This window comes from Rhagoletis zephyria, unplaced genomic scaffold, assembly GCF_001687245.7.
Source record: "Rhagoletis zephyria isolate East Lansing unplaced genomic scaffold, Rhagoletis_zephyria_1.1 Rzeph_scaffold_06775, whole genome shotgun sequence".
NCBI lineage: Eukaryota > Metazoa > Arthropoda > Insecta > Diptera > Tephritidae > Rhagoletis > Rhagoletis zephyria.
Window position 1 is genome coordinate 6,970 of NW_016163858.1, and position 372 is coordinate 7,341.

The window sequence follows — 372 nt, forward strand, 5'->3', positions numbered from 1 at the left end:
TTTAATTCGCTGCACTATATCCATGTGTCTTTGCCTAAGGGAAATTTAAGCAGTTGATAAATAACCCACAAGAGAAAGCACAAAAAGATCGCACAGAGTGATTTGCCACGGTGAGAAATACTCTTTGCTTGAGAGACGAATGTTTGTGTCAATGGTAAACACCATACAAAACAAGTGGGTGGGGGTTATTTTCGATCTTTGCGAGTAGTATACAGATTTCTTTTCGGGTAAAATTTACTGTCTCACCCTATAAGCAACAATAGTTTACGGGGGTGCTTAGCTCAGCAGATAGCGTTGCTGACTCGGCACATCGATGATGCGGGTTCGATCTCTGCTGAGGTCTAGAAAAAGAAGTAAAATTTTGCTGTATGC